Source organism: Macrobrachium nipponense, chromosome 24 (assembly GCF_015104395.2).
Source record: "Macrobrachium nipponense isolate FS-2020 chromosome 24, ASM1510439v2, whole genome shotgun sequence".
Lineage (NCBI taxonomy): Eukaryota > Metazoa > Arthropoda > Malacostraca > Decapoda > Palaemonidae > Macrobrachium > Macrobrachium nipponense.
Genome location: NC_061091.1, coordinates 78819834 through 78843705, shown reverse-complemented (window position 1 = coordinate 78843705; position 23872 = coordinate 78819834). Strand labels below are relative to the sequence as shown.

At 36.0% G+C, this 23872-nt stretch overlaps 1 long non-coding RNA gene across 1 annotated transcript; it reads left to right on the top strand.

Annotated features, from left to right (window-relative positions):
- The first annotated feature begins 13729 nt into the window (after positions 1-13729).
- Positions 13730-23864, top strand: LOC135205842 (uncharacterized). The gene is made up of 2 exons (XR_010312622.1): positions 13730-13888; positions 21742-23864. It is a non-coding gene; the product is annotated as an uncharacterized LOC135205842 (long non-coding RNA).
- The last annotated feature ends 8 nt before the right edge of the window (positions 23865-23872 follow it).

Genomic DNA, 23872 nt, shown 5'->3' with positions numbered 1-23872 from the left:
GACTGGTGCTTGCTACTCTCTCTCTCTCTCTCTCTCTCTCTCTCTCTCTCTCTCTCTCTCTCTGGAAAGTATGATACTATAAGGATACTTAGAGTCTATATTTAATGAATAAATTTTTAAAAATCGACTCGACTTATCAATGTACAAGACCTTTCTAATAACCTAACGATATCAGTACACCATATAATATACTAATCTCCTTTAGTAACTGCAGTGAAAACTAAGTAAGTTAGTCCCCTAGTATCTCTAGATATTATTATTATTATTATTATTATTATTATTATTATTATTATTATTATTATTATTCAGAGGATGAAACCTACTCATATGGACCAAACCCACCAAAGGGGCCACTGACTTGAAATTCAAGCTTCCAAAGAATATTACGGTGTTCGTTAGGAAGCAAGAGAAAGTTAAGGGACATTCAGAAAGATAAGATCTCACTTATTACAAAGGAAAAAATTAATAAATAGAAATATATTGAAATCCACGTAGAAGATCATTAGGGTAGGAAAGCATTGCACTTCTCTTGAACTTCTGAAGTCTCAATTGTACAACACCCTCTGTAGGGAAACTGTATCACAGTCTAACGATGGTGAGGTACAAAGGACTTCTGGACGCAACACTCGAAGACGAAAACATCAGAAAATCGTAGTTGGCCCACCCACCAATATTTCGTCGAACTCATTTGTGTCCTGTGGATGACAAAATGTCAAAGGTAGTCTGTTTAGGAAGTTTTTTTATATACATACATTCTGCCGTTTTTTATCTCTCTTCCTCTTGGGAAGAGAAAGAAAAAAAAACATGTTTTGGCAGAATAACATAAAGTCGATTGCAGTTTTTAGTCAGCTGTAAATAAAGAAAACTATTGAAATGGTTATTTGTCTGGCCGTCCTCACTTTTTCTGCCCGCCCTCAGATCTTAAAAACCACTGAGGCTAGAGGGCTGCAAATCGGTATGTTGATCATCCACCCTCCAATCATCAAACATACCAAACTGCAGCTCTCTAGCCTCAGTAGTTTTTATTTTATTTAAGGTTAAAGTTAGCCATGATCCTGCGTCTGGCACTGTCTTAAGGTGCCAACAACGCAGGCCACGACTTGGCCGTGGCTGAGAGTATCATACAGCATTATACGCTGTACAGAAAACTCGACTTGTTTTTCAAGTTTCAGCATCGTTTACGTCGGGTTGTAAAAAAACAAATGGCCTTTGACGATGAAAATAACACAAAAACAAAACCAGTAACTAATCCAGTCAGTTCTTGAGAGTCACGATGACTGGCAGATATCACTAGAGCAACTTGGGGCGTTCTAGAACACAACAAGAACTCTCTGAGAGAACAAGAACTGGCCATTTAACGCTCGAGCAACTTTTCTTCTGTACGTCCCTGGAATCCAGCGTTTCCAGAAACGACAATTTCGTATTTTTATTCGTTTTGTCTCTTCGTTTTGAGTTTCCTGCAGCTTTCTTATAGTCTTTAGTTAAAGGGTAGATGGCGATTCTCAAGGACGTTGGGGACAGTAATTACCAAGTTTTCTATATCATTTTATTTTTTATTTTTTGTAATATTTTCTTTTTTCATTTTCATACCCTCCAATCGCAGTTTGTATGTCAGTGGGAGGCGGTAAAAAGTGTGTATGAAAGAGAGAGAGAGAGAGAGAGAGAGAGAGAGAGTTTGCAGGAGTTACAAGGATTAGGACGTCTCAAAGACTCTAGGAGAGAGCGAAATAATTTTTGGCCAAATATTTCTCTTCATCTTAGCGGTTTTCTGTTTCAGTCATTATAAAAATCCTCTTAAAAAAAGTAAAAATCTAACACAGAAAAAGGCTAAAAAAAATTTCAGTTTGAGAGAGATACTTTTATAAACTAATTTTATTTATAGGAGAAACCCAGTGAAGGATGTAATGTCGCATATTGAAGGAGCCTTTGACGATATCAATAGGTACTGTCCTAAAATAATAATAATAATAATAATAATAATAATAATAATAATAATAATAATAATAATAATAATAATAAACAGTTTTATTTTCCATGCTTCCAGAGAAGGCGTCCGAACACAATTATGAACTGACCCATTCCAGACTCGAATAGCTGGAATGGGCCAACTGAAAAAAAGCAGCGACCCCAACTAAGGATTAAACTAAGAAAAAGCTTTAATCTGATTAGCATGTCTGACGAACGTTTAGAAGTGAGTAGCGAAAGTGTGTTTTCAGTCGTCATTGTTGATAGTAATACATCTAATAACAAGGCGTGATCTGACCTCCAGCTTACTCGGGAAGCGTGCAAGATTTTCCCCACACGCGTGAGTTGTAAGTGTTATATTCCTAACTTTTATTGTAAATTAAAACGTGCTGAAATCTGCAGTCAAATAGAGCGTTGTTTCATCAACGAAAATTAAAATAAATAAGCTATATTTTATTAGAAATAATCGTTCTGTACTGTTTAACATGCATATTATTTATTTATTTACATTTTCATTCTAATAAATAAATCCTAAATATCCAATCCTAAAATTCCTGTATCTTTAACTCAACGCGAAAAACCTTTTTCATACTTTTTTTTTAGGTTATTCCGTAAACCTTTCCATTCCTCCCCCCACAAACAACAACAAAAAACAAAGTAGTTAGTAAGCTTACTCCCCGAGTAAGGGAAAAATAATGGAGCATTATATAGTAGGTAATATGAATCAACCTTGCAGTACCTCGTTTTAATGCTTGCCTCTGTGTGTGTGTGTGTGTGTGTGTGTCTATTTGCGTCTTACAATATTCCACACACATACACACAGAAAATAATAAGAATAATTATAATGATAATAATAATTATATTAATTTATATCAAGCGAGTCCTTGGCTGTGACAATTACTTATGCAAGTTCACGAAAAAAAAAATTACAGCCTGTAATTCTGAAACATCAAGTGGTGTCCTTGAATCCTTTTGTTCAGTAGAAAAAATATATATATAAATGTCTGCTGCCTTTAATGACAGTATGTTTTAAAAAAAAGGGACAAAATTCGTCCAGAAAAGACAGACAGACAAGAGAAAAGGCAAATGTTATTGTCAAATAGTAAGGCCACAAGAGCACCTCTGTAATACGATCAGTTTTGCTTTTTAAAATATTCAGAAGAAAAGGGTACAATTCATCTAGAAAAACAGACAGACAAGGCAAGTTTTATTGTCAAATAGTATTGCCACAAGAGCACCTCTGTAATTACGATCAGTTTTGCTTTTAAAATATTCAGAAATACTGAACCTGTCACCTCATCTGCCATTATCAGGAACTGCTCAGCTAAACACATCCATCCACGTCCTGTAACTGCAAAAGTCATTTTAATTTTTATTTTATAATTATGATTATTAGAACTTCTGTCGCCTCTCTCTCTCTCTCTCTCTCTCTCTCTCTCTCTCTCTCTCTCTCTATGGAGTCTATTTCTGTGCCTCTCTCAGTCCCCGTGACGCGAGAGACGGGAAGCAATTAGCCATGCAATGATAAACACCAGACGGCAATTTTTCACACACAATCCGGGGATTTCCTCTCTCTCTCTCTCTCTCTCTCTCTCTCTCTCTCTCTCTCTCTCTCTCTCTCTCTCTCAATAAATACACAGAGGAAGGGAGAGAGAGACAGAGAGTAATGCAGATTCGTAATCCAATGGGTAATCGCACTTTCTCTCCCTGTTGTAAAAGAGAGAGAGAGAGAGAGTAATGCAGATTACGTATTCGTAATCCAGTGGATAATCTCTCTCTCTCTCTCTCTCTCTGTTATAACAGAGTGCGATTAGACATTGGATTACGAAACATAATCTGTAATTACTGAGAAGAGAAAGAGAGAGAGAGAGAGTGAGTGAGTTTACTCACACAAACGCTGACTCAGACACCAATGATGCTGAATTACATAGAAAACGGGTGTGTGTCCCTTTTCACTCGTTTGCTGTGACGACGCTGAATCTACCTCATATTGAAGACGGACTTGTATTCAGAAGTTTCCCCCCCAAAAAAAACATTCCACGTAAACGAATTAGACGCTTAATGAAGTCTTTTACTAAACAGTATTAACAATACGTTGAGCTGAATTCATTTTCTCTAGATATATATATATATATATATATATATATATATATATAGATATATATATATATACCTACGTATTCAATACTGTTTGAGTATGGGGGGGAAACGGAATAACATAGAGTAATCCAAAGTTTGTCACAGTATCTACTGAGTTCTAAATTTATAGTTGTATTATTTAACTCCTTAGGAAAGTCGCTAGCAATGTTATTAACAAGCGAAGTATTTTAGTTCAGTAAGATGAGTTTTAAACGTTAAGTTCTAATAGAGTCATGTCCTGGAAATAAATTGTCTTTAGTCAATGAATTTTGAGGTTGATGCAAGTTTTTTTTAGTGGCAGTTAAAATTTTTAAAGTTTCGAGTTCTAATTGATTCGCGTCATAAAAATAAATCGCCTTCGATCAACATAATTTGAGTTTATGTATTTATCTATTTATTTTTTAAGTAGCAGTTCAAAATTTGAGTTTATTTTTTTTTTAGGTAGCAGTTCAAAATTCAAACTATATCTTGCAACAGTGCAACTTCCTGGATGCTGCCATTGCAAAATTTGAACAGCTCATTGATTTATCTTTTATTACTATTATTATTATTATTATTATTATTATTATTGCTTTGAGAAAACCAGACATCGGGGGGGAGGGCCATCGATTGGTCATTTTTTATATATATAAAAAACTGGTAACCTTCTCCTTGCATTATGAAGTGTAAAAACTAGCCCTCCTCATTTGGATACTTTTTTTTTTTTTTAAGTTGATATCTTTGAGCTACCAAGGTATACATAATACATTCCTTTGCATAGATGGTAATGTCAGCGTGGGACTGACTAAGTTATGTTGTCGTGGTCCGAATTTGGAAGTTTATCTGAATTGTATATCACCAACCTATCTTTTCGTTGCATGCTTTTCTCAAATAGGATTTTTTCCCTTATGTCCTGTTTACGAAGATATATGTCTTCAGTTTCACCCCTGGATACATATATTCATGTTTTCGCTTACTTGGGGAGTAAGCCTGCCAACCGCTATGTTTTGTTGTTATTGTTATTGTTGGGGTGATAGGAAAGGTCTATGGAAAAGCCTAAAAATACCTGAAAAAGGTGTTTCGCATTGAGTTAAAGATACATGAATTTTAGGATTGGGTATTTGTGATTTATTTATTAGAATGAAAATGTGAAAATATAAATAATGTGCAGGTAAGCAGCACAGAACAATTATTTCTGATAAAATATAGCCTATTTATTTTAATTTCCGTTGGTGAAACAACGCTCTATTTGACCGTAGACTTTAGCACGTTTTAATTCACATTAACAGTTAGGAATATAACGTTAACAACTCATGCGTGAAGGGAAAACCTTGCACGCATACTAAGCAAGCTGTAGGTCGGATCAGGCCTTGTTTTGCATACGTCTCTCGTCAGTTTTGGTGGCAACTGCGTTAATTTAAACGCTCGAATTCCAACATCTTACGAATCTTGGGATCTGTTCAGCGATGTGGTATTGCATATTGTTTTTGTAGAGCAATGTTTGACAACCTAAATAATTTCACCGCAATTATTGTGTTTTGGTATTTAACTTACATTTTTATCTATTTATTTACTTGTTCATTTTTTCTATTATAATAACTGATCTCTTCTGTTACTTTTTTCAAATGAACACCTTGATATTCCTTGGAAGCTTGAATTTCAAGTAAGTGGTCCCTTTGGTGGGCTCGTCCCGCGAGAATTGAGCATCTTCTGAATAATATGAAAATATATTGTGGAAGCTACGTTTCTCAGGAGGTAGCGTCTCCTATTTTAGCTACATTTAGTATATGATATGTCAGATAAAAAAGCTCTTCAGTGTCTATACTTCTGCGTTCCTCGCTGTCTGTATATTTCCATGGTTTGACGAGTTTGTTTGTTATATATTTTTACGGTTTCGTTTGGACCTAGTTACCGTATATTCTGTTTTATTTACCAGTACAACTAATCCTTCCTTGCACTGACCTTTTATTTATAAACAAGTTAAAGAGAAAAACGTGTTTCTCTCTCTCTCTCTCTCTCTCTCTCTCTCTCTCTCTCCCTGTTCCTGCTGCTGTGTGCGCGTTAGAAATAGAGAGCATCTGAAGACCGAACAGAGACTCTTCCCCGGCCACGCCTATCCACCTACCCCCCACCCCCACCCCCCCACCCCCAGTGACCCCAGCCCCAACCCCAGGTCACAATCTTTCCTAGAGTGCATAAGACCCAAGGTCGCTCTAATTAAGGCGCGAGCTACCTGCCCGACCAGGTAACTCGTAGAATGCAGTCATGCAACGAGAGACTGAAATGCAGACATTCGTCTGGAGCGAGGGAACGAATATTAACTTTATATATATAATATATATATATATCTAATATATAATATATATATATATATATATTATATATATATAATATATATACAGGGTGTCCATCAAGTCCTGGTACCATTCAGAGCGATAAATACTTGTAACAGTATCGGTGGGACTTTATGGACTATATATATATATATATATATATAGATATATATATATATATATTATATATATATATATATATATATATATATATATATATATATATAGAAGAAAAATGAATGAACAAATTAATAGATAAATAGATAAATAATGGGTTGCAAATTGTTAAAATAAAAGGAGATTTGTTTTGGTGTAGTAGTGCATTCCATCTCTTGCTTGAACTTGACCGAGGGTTTCAATTGTACGACATCCTCAGCAGGGAGGATGTTCCACAGTCCAACGGTGTGAGGAATAAAGCACATCTGGATATCAGCAGAAATGCAACAACCTGTGGGACATACTAATGTATAGATAATTACCACAGACGTGGGTATAAATACATTCTTAAAAGTATGAGAGGGTTGGAGTAATGAGGTCACTGCTATAGCACTGAGGTAATACCAGATATATATAGATATATATATATATATATATATATATATATATATATCTATATATATATATATATATATATATATATATATATATGTATGCATATTTATATCTGGAATTACCTCAGTGCTATAGCAGTGACCTCATTACTCTGCCCCTCTCATACTTTTAAGAATGTATTTATACCCACGTCTGTGGTAATTATCTATACATTAGTATGTCCCACAGGTTGTTGCATTTCTGCTGAATATCCAGATGTGCTTTATTCCTCACACCGTTGGACTGTGGAACATCCTCCCTGCTGAGGATGTCGTACAATTGAAACCTCGTAAGTTCAAGCAGAGATGGAATGCACTACTACACCAAAACAAATCTCCTTTTATTTCAACAATTTACAACCCATTTTCTATCTATCTATTTATTAATTTGTTCATTCATTTTTCGTCTTTGATAACTGATATCTCTTCCTTCTGCATTTCATATTCCCTTCTGTTACTTCATTGATATGAAAACCTTGATATTCTTTGGCAGTTTGAATTTCAATTCAGTGGCCCCTGAATTTTAGGTTACTACCATTAAAAAAATTGTACAATTTTAAACAGGACCGAAATGGCTTTTCAATAGCGTGTGGAAATACGTTGCAATATGATCCACTAAAATGTTTTTGACTTTACATGTCAAAATGAAAATTTGTGGATTTTCTAACGAATATCAATATGGAATCATCCAAACATGCTGTTTTTCAAGGTTGGGATCCAGTTCAGCTCAGGCCGTATTTGTGAATGACTATTACATCATAAACGTGTAAAGTCAGCTATTTAGGTCATAATACATTCCTTCAAAATAAAAATTTTTTGTAAAAATCTTTAAAAAAAACATTAATTTATCAGAAAAAGATGTTTAATAATAAGAAAAACATCAATTTATGAGAAAAAATACTAAAATATCATTCATGTGGTATGTCTTTCTCAAGCTCGGAAACTGGTTATTAAAACTACTTGTAGAATAGATTCCAAACAAGGTGGTCATCATTTTTCTCCGAGTACGCATTACCTGGGCCAACAGGGAAGTGTACACAAACACACACACACAAACCCACACAATCATTGCTCAGAGCTGGACCAGTCCAGTTATTTATCCTGGAGAAGGGTGAGCTGACGCCATCTATTGGCACCTGTGAGAAACATCAGTCGAGATACTATTTTGGTTATTTCAAGAGCATCGTAGAACAAAACGGTATATAAAGTGAATGCTATGACTGTATTAAAAAGAAGTTTTATTTAGATGTGAATATCAAAATAAATCATTTTAGAAGCGTAATTAAAAAGTATACGATGGGAATTAGACGCTTGAGTTCTGGTAATACTTGAAATGACTTCGGGACGGGGATCATTGGTGGACAACTAGCCAGTATTACCAACAAAATCGTGATGTATTATATATTATTGTAAAGAAATGCACATAATTTCTGAGTGTACTTAACAGTAAAAAAAGTTAGGCTAGAAGTCTAAAAGTTTTAATCTCGAAAAATGACACATAGGCAATAAAAATTGATTTTAAAGTTGGTATCACTGGCTGCAGGTGAAGTCTGGGGAGGGGGTAGTGAGGCACAGACCATCAACACAGCGATTCTTATAAGTCTCTCCCTTATCAAATAATTCCAAACAAACCCTGGTTGCTAGCTGTCAGCCCGACCTGTTAAGAATTTCATTGTAAGTAAATATAATTGCCTATATGCAAATTTTCCTTTGTCATAGGCAGTCATGAGAAAGAAGTCTTTGCAAAACTGATAGCCTAAGAAGACTTTTAAATTTAAACCAGTTCACTAAGTTAAAAGCGACTTTTTTCTCGTCCCTTTTCGCATGAAAGCAATGATCTAACTTTCCTCCAAGGATATATTGTTATCAGGGGTAGATGATAAGCTCTATATCCACATCTAAAAGAAAGAAGGTGCAGTAAATATGTCAGTCCAAACTGGAATCAGAATAACCAATGGCGACTGAGTTTAAGAGATTTTTATTGTTTGAAGATATGGGTTGGGATTCTTGTACAATATTAGAAAATTACATTTGTTAGAAAGTAGTGCGTCTGGACTTTTAATGATTGATGTTTGTAGTAGTATTTCACGCCTTTTTGCATCATCTCAAGTATTCTAAGATTGTCTGTTGTGATTACAAACACCGGTCGGATTTAAACAAGATATTTTCTTTCGTTTTTCTAATTTTTTTGGAACTCAAAAAATACTCTGAAAGCAAACTCATATTTTGAGCTTACTATTACTGGAAGATGAGTTTTTTCTTGGAAAAATCTGGAAAAATCTCCAAATATGCCATTGGAGAATCATGAATGCCAACCGTTGAAAATTCGTAACTAAAGAATCATTTTAGACAATGTGTCTCATCATTCGCTATTTTTCAAACCGAAGAAACTAAACAAACATAAGTTATTTTTCCCGTTTTCTCTTCGTGCAAAGAAGGTTCAGTAATTTGTCCTTGACAACAGGTACAGGGTTTCGTTGTTGGCAATCTTGCATCCCCTCCACCAACGAGAAGTGTTACCAGAACGAGAAGTGTTACCAGGACGAAATTCACGTGTTCCTTGAAAACTCTTGATTTAATCCCAAACGCTTCCTAGTCAACCATAAATATTAGAAAGGAAATACATTTTTTTATTACATTTATCACATTTGATAACACCACAATTATATGTGGTCTTCATGAAGAAAAAAAAATATGTTTCTTCACAGCCATGTACTCCAAGGTTTCTCAGGGCTACCAATAGATGTCAGCAGTGTACCATTATGAAAAAGGGAATAGGACTTTATATTTTCAATACTATCTGTTTGTGTGTGTATTACTATAGTAGATTCACATTAACCGTGCATTTGATGTCTAGGCCAGTCCCTTACGACGCTCCTAATTGGCTGTTGATAAGCCAGTCATAGTGCTGGAAACTCTCAGTCTCTCTCGAGAAAGTTCACATAGGCAGGATGTATGCTCCACCTCTCCTGAGGGATACTTTTTGAAAGACGTATCCCTCAGAATAAGTGGAACATAGATCCTACCCATGTGAACTCTCGAGAGAGAGACTGGGGAGAGTTTCCAGCCCTGTGATTGGCTTATCAACAGCCAATTAGGAGCGTCGTAAGGGACTGGCCTAGCCATCAAATGCACGGTTGATGTGAATCTACTATAGCAACGGCCCTTTTTTATTACTTGGTGTTGTGAAAGGATCCTTCTGCTACAGATACTACAGTAATGTCATTTTTCATGATATATCATTACTGGGTATCACAAGTATAATGCCTCCCCAGATATAACTACTACTCTGTTCGCCTGTTGTTGCTCGTTATGTCCAACTGGGCATTTCTGCCCTGCCCCTTCTGTCTAACAATGCTAGTAATATCTTTTAACTTGATGTCACTATTTGTGGCAATGTTCCTTTGCTAAGTATCACTAAGCAACAAAATTAAGCCACAATGTGTCAGGTCGGTGTTTGGAGAAGTGGTCCACCAAGACTCACAGAGAGAGAGAGAGAGAGAGAGAGAGAGCAATGATGCCAGTCTAGAAGAGGCAATGACACAGAACGCGGAAACTAATGAACTTCTTCCCGAATTATGAACCTTGATTCGGTATATACTTTCTTACAAGTGACAGTCCTTCGTGGTTTCACACACACACACACAACACACACGACTGAATCAGACAACTGACCTTCTGTGCTTCAGTGGATCTGAAGCAAAGTGGGGATAACATTCATTGATTTTACTGACGTAGCGAAGGTCTTGTCACCTCATTGCATCACACTGCTTCCTCGTCAGACAGCCATCATTCACGTATTGGGAAATAAAATGACCTGTTTAAATATCACAGTTGTAACTCGGCCCTGTTTTTGTTATTCCATTTTCTCAGGCAGAATTCTCCCCAAATCAAGGGATTCTTTTCACAGACGCATTATAAGCGTCCAAGTACTTTATGTATACACTGATACACTTGATAATGCAAAATGCTAGTACTGGAAAGCTTTGTAACTCCTCCTGAATAGATATCTCCACCAGATAGCATCCAGTTTCAGTGAGGTCCAGTTAGTGATCGTAGCAATGCATAAACCAATTGTGTAAGTTATAATCATTATATGTATATATATATATATATCTATATATATATATATATATATATATATATATATATTACAGAGTTTTAGCTGTTCACTTATCAAAATTCCTTCGTCTGCACAAGGGGTTAAATTGCTACCGCACTGCCAACCCTGAGCCTGCCTCTGAGAGAGGGATATTATTGATTCTCATGAATAAAGATAGAGTTAGTATATTTTATAGAAAATGTGGAACTGCAGAACCCAAAGGGGAACTTTATTCCAATATGCAAATTAGGGTACTTCCTGGATTATCTGAAGTTTGGGACTGGAATGTCAGATTTAGGCCAGAAGCCAAAACAAGCGCTGGGACCTACCTGCGGTGAGGTCATTCAGCGCTGAAAGGTAAAATTGGGGGTAAAAAGGTCTGATAGGTGTAACGGGAGGACAACATTGCATTTGCACTATGGGACATCTATTAAGAGATGGTTGACGAAAGTTAGATGGAAGAGAATTTGACGAGAGGTACAGTAAAAGTTATGAGAATGGTTGCAGCTATGGTAGCTCTAGGGTCGTTGCAATGAACCTCAAATAATGCTTACAGTGCACACTGTAAGCATTATACCACCCTACTGGGAATATCCTGCGTCTCAAGTCTTTCAAAGTATATGGATAAGCTTCAGGTATCTACTTACATCCACATTCCTTGTCAATCTAATCATCTGGGATGAATAGGCCTAATCAGATAAGCAGCATTATGCTGGAAAGAACTTTTAGCCTTATAGGTAGACAAATAATCAGGATATTATCAGGGTATTCTTGTTAATTAAACCTGTTTTATTGAGGCCATATCTGTTTGTATACCACAGCCTCGACTGTCAGACAAAAGGTATCTAGCCTTACAGATACCTGGAAAAGCTTACGAAAGCCATGTCATTTATTCTTTTAAAAAATGCACGTCTTACTAAGTTACAAACTTGAAAGAGCATATATTTACTTTTATATCATTGTGACTTCAATTTTCTAATGATGTTTATAATGGTGAAATAAATCCAGTGAAGTGTTGATGCAAATATATTTGGAGATAAGTCTACGTGGATAACCTCCTGGAATCTGTAGAGAGTGCTACTACAAATATTCTTTTTTATATTGTAGATCCTAGAGTTATATAACTCTGGTTATTGTTTGTTACAGAGCAGATGGGGCTGCCCAAATACGAATGGAAGCCCAAATACGAATCTGCCTTTTATTAACCTTTTTATTAAACTATAACCTCAAGTCTTCTGGGAATTCTGTGTCCCTTTTGTCTGTGTATACGCGAAAGGCATAGTACGATGTGCTCAATTTTAGAAGCTGATTTATATAAAGTTCTTTAAGCTAAAATAACAGTGAATCCTAACAAAGAGCTTTAATTTTTTTTGCACTGAGACGATAATAAAAGCAGATGACTGACGGCTCTGCTTGTATATATATATATATATATATATATATATATATTATATATATATATATATATATATATATATATATATATTATAATATATATATATATATATATATAATATATATATATATATATATATATATATATATATATATATATATATATATGATATTATATATATATATATATATATATATATATATATATATCATATATATATATATAAACATGTCTGGAATCATGATGACCATTATGTTCAGGGACTGCTTGGTTTTGTAATGCGCATAACGCAAGAAGGCTTCTGAAAAGAAGAAGACATGACAATTAGCTATAAATAAACTATAAAGCAAATAATTTAATCATTCGTTTTTTATCTTGGCAAATTAGAAGTATAGTATATAAACGTCGAAATAGAAAATGATAGCACTACGCTTCGCCTAGTCCACACATAGTCAATCTTTTCTTCTTCTTCTTCTTCTTCTTCTTCTTCTTCTTCTTCTTCTGCGTTAATTCCTAATTATTGACAGATTTCTTCAACGATGTCATTTGCCTCGTAAGCGTGACAGATACACATGCACGTACAGTAATGTTCCAAAAAAAATTACAGAGCATTAGGACGATCCAAGCTAAAAGTTGCAAAGAAAAAATTTGTCGAATAATCATTATGACAGCAAGACGAAAACTCTGCCTAAATTCCGCTGATTCAATAAACAAGACGACGTGACAAACACATATACACACACCACGACTCGTGGCCTGGCTCTCTCTGATGACCTCCACGAGAACCATTTCTGCGCTGATAAGCAAAAAGTGCTCTGAGAGAGAGAGAGAGAGAGAGAGAGAGAAGAGAGAGAGAGAGAGAGAGAGAGAGAGAGAGAGAGAGAGAGAGAGAATTAACTTATTATTATTATTTCGCTTTCTTAGTCATATGTCGAACGAAGCAATGTTGTAGCTAAAAAATAAAAAAAAAGTCTACTCTTCTGAAAGCAACAAATCGAGAGAAAGACTCTCTCTCTCTCTCTCTCTCTCTCTCTCTCTCTCTCTCTCTCTCTCGTTTTATAAATAAAATCAACTATTAAAACGGCAATTTCTCGTCAATTTACGAGAGAGACATAAGAACACGGTCTAGAAAGAGGATTAGTTATACATCTCGGTTTCAGCTAAAAAAAAAAAAAAAAAATCTAATTAATGCTTGTTTATTTTTTGTAAATGGCACCGAGAACTTATTAATAGTAGAGATATTATTCAAAATGAAATTTTTATTTGAAAAATCTATGGCGAAATGGCACTACCATGTCACTCAGGCCAGAGATAAAACTTATGGTTCAGTCTGTGTCCTCCTCCGGTGCCATAGACTAATATACGTCTCCCGTCCATAAATTAGGTGACTATATCTCTATTTTGGTGGTTATTTCCTTCATTTGGAAGCGTATTTTAATTTTATTTATTCAAAGGTATTTTTACTGTCTTTATACGGGAGAATATTGTAAAATAGTTTTTTTAACGATGTTATAACAACGTGATAAGAAACTATACCAATCTAGTCCGTCTGTCTTTTCGAAGGTAATTATTTTCTTTATTTTGGTTATTATTTCCTTCATTTGGAAGCGTATATTAATTTTATTTGTGTAGAAGGTTATTTTCACTGTCTTTATACAGAGTAATATTGATTAAATATTGTTTTTTAATGATGTTATTAGAAACTATCTACCAATCTAGTTTGGTGATTATTTCCCTCATTTGGAACCGTATATTAATTTTATTTATTTAGAAAGAAGGGTTTTTTTACTGTCTGTATACAGAAGAATATTTATTACATGTTGTTTCTTTTAACGACGTGGTAAGAAACTACGTATAGTTAACAATCGGTGTGGTGAGTGATTTGTTGGTTACGTCTGTCTTGTTGGAGGTGAATATTTTCTTTATATTTTTGAAAAATATTCTTATATCTTTATTTCGATGGATATTTTGAGGATCCTTTAAGGTCATTTAAGTAATAATAAACTAATTCCAGGCCTATAGATCGTAGTAGGGTTCTAAACTGTTCACCTAGGCCTATTAAACCTATTTTTTGAGTACGTTATGGGCTTATGCGAACAAACTATTTTCATTATAATTGTTTTTAAATATAAAATATATATAAAAATCAGGTAAAAACAATTATAGAAACTATACCATTCATATTTGTAATAATTAGGCCTATAGGCCTAAGCCTAGCGATGGCTAGAGAGAAAAAGGAAATGACCTCTATGTGGCAATATTACGGGTCTAAAGAGAGGGTGGGCGGGTCAGTTTCGAATTCAGATTTGGGCTACATCCTAAACCTAACAGGGAACCTTAGGGTTAACCTTTAGATAAATGTGGCTTAGGCCTATAGGCTAGGCTATATAGTAAACTGTTGACAAAAGTAGGCCTAACCTATCTCGACATGGTGATGCTTGCTTGGCAAGATTTTAATTTAGGCCATTATAAATATTTTGGAATTGAAATTAAAGGTTTTGGGATTGAAATTATAGTTTTGGGATTGAGACTGAAAGTTTGGGATTGAAGTAAAAATTTTGGAATTGAAATTATAATTTTGGGATTAAAATTACAATTTTGGAATTGAAATTCACATTTTGGAATTGAAATTAACATTTTGGATATGAAATTAAAATTTTGGAATAGAAATTAAAATTTTGGAATTGAAATACCTAAAAATTTTGGGATTGAAATTCAAATATTGGAATTGGAAACTAAAATTTTTGGAATTGAAATTAAAATTTTGGAATTGAATTTAGCATATTCAAATGTTTTAATGCACACTCCGAATGTTTTCTGATATTTTTCCATTCGCAGGTGGCCTACTGACCGCACAATGCCATGCACTAGGGCAAGAACACGGTTACCCTACGTTAGATTAGGTTAGGTTAGTTGCGTCATTTGTTAAAGAAATGAATATCAGAAACATTCACACGTTAAAACATATGGAGTTATATTTGAAAATTCAGATTTCGATAATGATTTAAGGTAAAATTTTATCCTTGCCTCTGGCTCCATAGGGAGGTGGGGCTATCAGTGCATTTAACGCCGTGCACTGTAGGCATTACTTGAGGTTGTTTTGCGGCGGTCCTTTGGCCACTAGCTATGGCCCCTTTCAGTTAATATTCTCTTTCTTTCGTTGTACTTTCCTCCATCATCTCCTAACATTCGATTCATTGTGCAATCGCAGGGTTTTCAATTCCCTTTTTGATTCCAAATGACCTCATAGGTCCCAGTGTAGCCTCTCGGCCTAAATCTTATATTCCATTCCATTCTTTACCTCATTTGAGGTACCCTTGGATCTCCAGCGGGTGGTGACTGGTGTTCCCAAGCATAATGTGAGATTATCCAGCTGCCTTTTTTCAAGTATAGAGACAAACTTTCGAAGCCTGGAATCTTATGCATACAATAAGGGTCATGGAGGACTGTAGTAGAGTTTACTCAAATCTTCCAAGTGACAGTGAATGTTTCAGATAGAAAGGGCTGAGTTATGTTCCCTACCTATTTGAGTTAGAAGACGGTGCCAATTTTGATACATGCTCCCTGGTACAGTTGAAGTTAGCCTCGTATGATACTGCATTGCTTTGTGACATCTTACAGTGTTTTTCTTTGATTATTAGTTTAATACCACAGCTTGGTATTAGAGTTTTTATGCTGCACTCTTAATTCTCCTTAATATGCTCAATACAAAGATTGTACTAATATACATCACAGATACGTATACTGTTTATTGAGGTGTTTACTGTCTTTTGTATACAGTGGGACCCCCCTCCGGATTCACGGACTCACAGATACGCAGATTTCTCTCAGGACCATATCTACTCATTATTCGCAAGAAATTCGCCCATTTGTTGTATTTTTCTATGAGAAATATCCAGCAATTCCTGTTTTTTTTTTTTATCTATTTCATCATAAAATGCCCATTTTGTGATAAAACTAGTAGAAAAACCAGGTATGAAAATTTGAAGTGGGTTTTTCTTGAGTTTTACCTACCAAAATAGGCCATTTTCAGCGTTTGTATAGGGGTTCCAACTTTTCGTGGATTCTATCTATTCGTGTGGGGCTCTGGTACATATCCCCTGCGAATTACTCAGCGACCAATGAAGTATGTTTTAAACATTCATTCTAATGGTGCTAGAACTAAAGTTGGTGCTGATGGAAGTGTTTTGGTATAAAAAAAACTAACTGGTTTTTCATGTTTCAAGACAGACAATGAAAGTTTGGAATTCTTGTATACAGTTAGATTTACTTATATCATCAAAGTGTCACAGGTAAGCCGGTCTCAACCTCTTGCAATGGCGAGGAAGCTGTACCCTGTGATACACAGACCCTTTAAGCAAATTAGGGATATGTTGTGCAAAATTATTGTAGGTCAGGATGTAGCCTAGTATTTAACTTTTTTTTTCTCTCTCTCTCTCTCTCTCCTCTTCACTCCCCCCATCCCCCCCCCATTCCAAAAAATTCCACGCTAGTTCCCAAAAATCATTGACAAAACTGCAGTTACTTATTGCTACAAAAGGCTGTAGTAGTTTACACAAATCTTCCAAGTGACAGTGAATGTTTCAGATAAAAGGGGATGTGTTATGTTCCCTGCCTATTTGAGTTAGAAGCACGGTGTCATCTGACACATACTCCCTGGTACATGATGGGAATCAGATTAATCTATTCTAGACTTCCAAAAAGGCAAAAAAAAAAAATGCACAATGTACCAGAGGTGTGCACTGAGCATGACCCATGCATAGACTGACCCCTTCTCTTTGCTTTAGCTGGAAACAGCTCAAACATATTGTGCCAGTCCCACACATTTTAGCTGGCTGTCTTTGACCCTCCTTAAACTGGGCAGGAAATCTGTCATCAGAGCATTTTTATTTGGGATGAGTTTGCCTACTGTTAAAGATAACTAGATCTTTGAAAACTGGGATGACTGTCTAGTTCACCTGTTCTCCACCAGGTATGTTTTGAATGTTTTTGCTCTTGTCGGATTTCTTCATGCCACAGCTGTGGGTGGTTGTCAGTACTACATATTTCACAGGTTTGGTGGATAGCTGTTTTCATGATATTGTACTTTTTGTAGGATGTTTAATGTTTAATTAGATAGACACACTATTGAACTGGTCGTAGAGGCCTTAGTGTGATCTTAGAAAAGGATATTAGGAATGTAGCGATTGGTCAAAGAACTCTATGCAAGTTTCTTGGACACAGAAGAGAAAGGAAGCAGATAGATTGTAAAAGCAAATATGTAGTATATGTATTTAAGTCAGAACATAATAAGTATTTTTGGGTTGGTTCTTGGGGCAATGTGGTTCTGTGTCCTCCCTTGTTCTGAAACCTGTTTAGTGAGGTCACCAAAGGATCATTTTAATGTAACCAAAGAATCATTTTTGGTAAACACAAACCTTATCATCTCAACTTCAACATCATAAGTATCTAGGTTTGATGATGATAGCACTTGCATTATTAAAAGTATAGGTACAGACAGTGTTATCAGAAAATGATGTCTGTAGTGTGTCGTTCTAATTGTGTTATGTTAACTCAATCAGTTGTTGAACTAATCTCTCTTACTTCTACGTCTCAATCTAAATCCTTGTTTATCATTTATCTTCCTCCTTAAAATGCACCGGTTCAGTCTTTACATCCATTTTCTTCAACTATCGGTAAGTCCATTCATTCCACCTCTCTTAATGTTTCCCTTTCCAATTCTATCAATAATATGGAATCTTCAGCTGACCCTAGGTTAGATACATTCCTAGCTGTTTTACTATCCAAAGCTTTATCTTCTGTAAGTGGCGCTACGTCTGTCGAGACTGTTTCATATGAGGTGGGCCTGTCAGGTGTTGCTGGTACATCTCTCCCCCTTCCCTGTTTTCTGGGGTGCCCAGTGGCACTTCAGAGCTGTTGAATATTTTATCTTTTCCTGAACTTTCGCTCAATACTTCGCTCAATACAATCACCGCTTCTCTACTCAAGCCTAGGGAGTGTGACAACAGCCCTTCGTAAGGCTAGAAGGGAGGATATACTGGTGCATGATAGTAGAGAATTTCTTAGTCTTTCAAATCAGGAGTGAAAGGTCTGCCTCTTCTCTTCCTTCTGGCCATACTATTAAAAGTCTCCCTCCTTTTTCACAGGACTTTTTCAATTGCTACAACCTTTTAAGGACCCATTCCCCAGGTTCCAGTGGGAGGCTGATTGCAGGTCTTCTGGCTTGTTTGGAGGACTTAGGAGCAGAACCTAGGTGGTGGAGGTACTGAGGGAGGGTTGTGTTTTCTAGTTTCCCCTCTTATCCTTGCCAGCAGAAGTATCTTGTTCTTCAAAAACAAGTTTTGTTTGGTTAGAAAAGAGTGCAATAGAACAAGTGTTGGTTAGTTCCCTGGGATTTTGCAACAAACTTTTTTTTGTAGTGCCATAAGCTTCTGGACATTGGCACCTTCTGTTAATGCAAGTTCCTGCAATTTCTATTTGCAGAGAGAGTGTATCAACAAGATGGTTTTTTTGGACTGTGTACAGCTCCTCAAGTATTTATACAAGGATTTTGTCACCCAGTGGGAGGTGGCGTCATCTTTTAGGAACAAAAATAGTTCTCTACTTAGACAACTGGCTCATGTTGGCCCACTCTGGCTCATGTTGGCCCACTCTTTCAGCAAGATTTTGAGAGCCAAGGATCTGTTGCTTCAACTGGCTCAGTCACTGGGCTTTATGATTTTCAGTACACCTTCCTGACTCATCAGTCGACTCATCAATCCATTCTCTGTCTGGGAATGATAGTAGGCTCTTGCAATTTTCAAGCTTTTCTGCCGTAGAGACAAATAGACTTCTTGTTTTTTCTTGAAGAATTTCAGCTGTAAAGGAAGCTTCCTAAGAGGCAGTGACTTGATATGTTGGGACACATGGCCTCACTGAAGAATTTCTGAAAATAGCAAGACTCAGGAGGCGAGCAATTCAGTTCTATATGAGGAAGAGATTTGGGACAGGAAGTCTCCTCTAGACTCTTTTTTTAATCTTTGTCCCAGTAAATCTTTGAGAGATGGAAAAACTGTTGAAGATTCCTGGCAGGTATATCCATAGGAATGGTGAACCCAGACCTCACTTTGATTTCAGCCGCATCAGTGAGAGGTTGAAGAGTGTGTCTGGGCGACTTAGTCAGGTCAAGACTGTGGTGGTCAGAAGAAGGGGTGGCAGTATTTTTCTGCTTCTGTCAAACCCCGTCTCATCCATCCACCTAATCTGACCTAGGGTACCATAAATCATAGAGAAATATTATTTGCTTCCAAACCTTGACTACTTTTTCTCTTTCTTGACATCCCCAACAGGATTTTGTGGCCTTTAGCCTTTGCCAACCCACTCTGACCCTAGTATTTTGAAAATAATCCTCAATTACTCCATAGTTCATGCAGTAGTCATGTTTGTTCTTGAAAGTTCTTGGAAACCTTTCAGGATTAGGTATCTGGGCTGTTTTTTTTCTTTCTTTCTTTTTTACAACACAGAGAGCCATTGTTTACACTGATGAATTTGGGAAAAGCCAAACTAGTGACAGAAGCTTCATGGATCAAGTGATTTTGCTTGGAGCAAATTATTAAGGCCTTAAGTGAATACCTACCTAGCGCCTCAGTGGCGTGGTTAGTTTGGTGTTTGCTTCTCACCTCGGTGGTCGCGGGTTCGATTCTCGGCCATTCCATTGAGGAGTGAGAGATGGGTATTTCTGGTGATAGAAGTTCACTCTCGACGTGGTTCGGACTCTCGACGTGGTTCGGAAGTCACGTAAAGCCGTTGGTCCCATTGCTGAATAACCACTGGTTCCATGCAACGTAAAAACACCATACAAACAAACAAATAAGTGAATACCTCTCAGAAGACATGTTGTGTGACCCAGAACCTTGCAGCCTTCATTCATGCTGACATATAATAGCTCTGCTTCCCCTTAATAGGGTGCAGATAATGTCTCAAAGTGCAGAGGTTCATGTTGCTCTTGTGCAGGTTGTGACTGCTGTTACACCACACCTCTTCCTAGGCTTCATACAGCATACCTACAGATATAGAGGTATGTTTTTCATATTCAGGATCATCATATTCTGCAATCACCCTCCACACTTTTACACCATGAACTACCAATCATCCAATAGTGACTCTTCTTCCCATAGTTTTACCCTACGTATTCAGATTGCACAGAGGCCAAGAAAACAATACATCAAGCATTTTTCATGTCATTCTGTAGAACCACAACTTGCTGCAGGCACACTTCATGCAGCACTGCTTCTAATGAGAATGATATTAATTACAGTCAGATATTTCAACACTGAGCAGATTGCCTCCCCTTTCCTTCTTAAGCTTTTGAAGGACCAGTACCATCATCACACACCAATGACGTGAGCTCTTGACTACAGTGGTACCCCTTCCTTTCCCCACTTCTCTCCACATCAGTAAATCCATTCTCTGCTTTACACTATGTAGAGAGCTTTCATTCTTTACTTCACACATTCTACCGCAGACTGTGCAGTTTTATCCAAACTGCCATTTAGTCCGGTGAAATGTATTTGCATAACAGTTTGCACTGAAAAAGGTATGTTTTTTTGTGGCATAGTGCTTATATTGTGGATGGAGGACTTACAAATCTGTATAAATATTAGGTAACAAACAGCACTAACATACTTACAGAATGATGCTAAAATAAATTCTCTAATGAAATTGCTGGTGCTTTAGGGAAAGATGAGGTGGTTTGTGAGAACATAGGTGACCTACGTGTAAAGTGTAGGTGGATCATGTTATCTTCATAGTACTTAATTAATAGTACTATGAATGTATTAACCGTCTGTGTGCAGTGATAGTGATCATATTGGACTGGTACCATTAATATGGCAACCATCCTGACGAAGACATTTTGCTTTCCAAAGCATGGTAACTTGATGGTCATTTGTATTTTGAGTGAAAGTGTTGTTATTGAGCTTTATTTCTGACAAAGTGTTTGCTGTTGTAGTTAGGTGATAAAAGATGGTCCAGATTTTAGAGGGTAGAATGTGGAAATTATAAACTCATGTAGTTGTTGTTGAAACCTTTTGATCCTAAGTGTTTGATAGTCATTATATATGATGGCATGGAAGTGCATACATCCATGAAAAGTAAGTTAATTCAAAGTACGTGTATTAGCATATATTTAAAAGATTGTTTGTATTGGGGAACTTATTAATGTATTTGGAATATTGACCGTCCTTTTTTTCTTGACAGGGGCACTGCAAGTAATATACACTGCTAAGTCCATGGAAGTTATGGATGAAGAGACATACCATCAGTCATCAAGAACATCAGTCTCTGGGAGTTCTACCACCTGGTGCTCATCTCAAATTGTCCCCTCATTATTTACGACTACCACCCAGGGTCCAGTTTCGCTCCCAGCAGTAAAGTTTCCAGCAGTAATTCCTCCAGCCCAGTTAGATCTAGATACTAGTGGATTATGTAACTCAAGATTTTCCATTATCCAACCTTCTAAACTCAACTCCATTTCCTTTAATAATTTTCATTCAAATTCCATTAGATCTTCCGTGATCCAACCTTCTAGATTCCACGGTACCACAAGTCAGACGTGTTCTCTGTCTCATAGCAGTGTTCTGTCAGATTCTCATAGGAGGAGGACCCCTAACAACTCTTCAGTTCCAACTCCATTCGATGATACGCCAACAGATTCCATAATTTCCACAGAGGATCAAATTAATGCCTTTACATTCATTGGCACATCAAAAAATGAGAATGTTGGGCCAAGGCTCTGTAGAAAGAATGAACGTTATCGGAAGGGCTTTGGCAAAAGGAAACAGAGGTATAATTCCTGGCAAAGAGGACTCGGACGGAAAAGGTATCTTAAACAGCAAAAGCCAGTGCGTGTAAACACACTCTTAACTTCAGCCTCAAGTACAAATCTGAAGGATTCAAAGGTATCGGAAGGTAATGGTAGTATGGATTCAACTTCTCTACAAACTGCATGAATATTTAAAGTTGGTTTCCCATTTAACTTTTGAAGTTTAGGATGGTTAAGGTACTATTTTGTTATCTAATATCAAAGAAAAGCTACTGAAATGTTTTGAGAGGATATTTATTTTTTTAGCTAACAAGAGGTAATGTTCAGATTTCATAAGGGTTAGAAAAATTACTCCTGTACGTGTCATTTTAATTTTTTACTGTATATGATTTTACCAGAGAACTGAAGTGGTATAGAACCTATATTAGATCAGAAGGATGCATGAACTTGAATGAAAGCTGGCGGTATACTGTTCTTGGCTGCCAAAGGTGCCTTATATATTGGGTGTTCTAAAATGTTTGTACAGATTGTTTTAGTTTGGTACAGGAGTCTTATATGCTCAAACATTATTATTGGACTTATTTGTTGTTTTATGAGATTTATATATATATATTATGTTCCTTTATTTTGTATTCTGCAAGATGAGGTCTCTGACTTCTTTTGGAACTTAAGGATAAATCATTACTAGTTCTGATAAAGGACTTCCTAAAAGGAACAAGGAATGTCTGTGAATGCAGTTTTTACCTTTTTTCTAGTTATTTATAGGTATTAAAACCTTTTTTCATGCTATTTAAGTTAACTTCATCCCAATTGGTAGTTACTTTGGGTTCGGTCTTAACTGTTTTTTAATCTTGACATTACATACATACGTACACTTATCTACACCTTCCACTGCAAATGTTTTCTGTCATGTAAGTCTATTCTTAACTTTAAGTTTCTTACAGCCATGTAATTGATTTCATTATTTGTCCATTAATTTTGAGCATTTTCTCCCTCTAATGTTAACTTCTACATATTTCTCATTGATCTACTTTATTAATAATGTATCTTATATAGTGTGTTCTTGTAGATGTGATTTCACTTCTTTATCCAAGTTAACATTGTTGTCCTATTTAGGGTGTTGTGATGAAACTGTTTCAGCTTTTTTTTTCTTTTTTTTATTCCTGAAATATGTCTCTTGTTTGGCTGTTTTAACACTTGTTAATCACCATCCTGTACTTGTGAATGCAAGTTCACTGAACAAATCTCTCTTAAAAATCAAATTTAAAGGAAAAATACTGTTAAGAGCCAGATGCATTTTGCCATTTTTTGTGTGAAGAAAAAGAGAAAAGTTTGAATGAAACCAGAAAAAATTATGGAAGAAACTGAACTTTAACTGACATAAAATCCATTGTAAATTTGTTATTGTATTTACTGTTAAGAAGTTCAAGTATTAACCTTTTGAGAACTGTGATGTTTGAAAAGCATTCTGTTTTGGCATATTGACCTAGGATGATTTTCTTTTATAACACTAAAATTATATTTCTTGATAAAAGTAAAATTATATTTCTTGATACAAGTATTGTT